Raw genomic sequence first — 475 nt, forward strand, 5'->3', positions numbered from 1 at the left:
GCCCGCCTTCCCCGACCCCGCCGCCCGCGCGGCGCCATGAGAACACAGGCCTTCGGCAAATCCACTTCCACCCCATGCTTTGTTGACGCGGACCAAGTCGAGGACCCCGACTTTGGTAGATCTGAAGAGCACCCCAAGGACTCGAATCCTCGGGAGAGGCCGCAGTTTCGCTACGAGACTGAAAAGGCATTGGTGCTAGCGAAGGCCAGGGATTCGCATGGCAGAAATACGGAGTGGGAGAACTCCACCCGGAAGAGTAGACTTCACCTTGCAAAGCGTAGAGGACGGGTGTGGAGTGGAGATTGTTTCGTTTGATTCACCAGATCCTTAAGGCCAATAAAACAATTATGTAGAAAAGGCTGGGGTTCCCTTTGTGCGCCCCCTGGAAGGTCCCGCTGTTACTGAAAATGACACTAATTAAATGCCTTGTCCAGCCAGCAGGTGTCCGTGGGTAAGGCCGCTGGGTCCCACATGG

This window comes from Tupaia chinensis, unplaced genomic scaffold (genome assembly GCF_000334495.1).
Source record: "Tupaia chinensis unplaced genomic scaffold, TupChi_1.0 Scaffold143993_1, whole genome shotgun sequence".
Taxonomy (NCBI): Eukaryota; Metazoa; Chordata; class Mammalia; order Scandentia; family Tupaiidae; genus Tupaia; species Tupaia belangeri.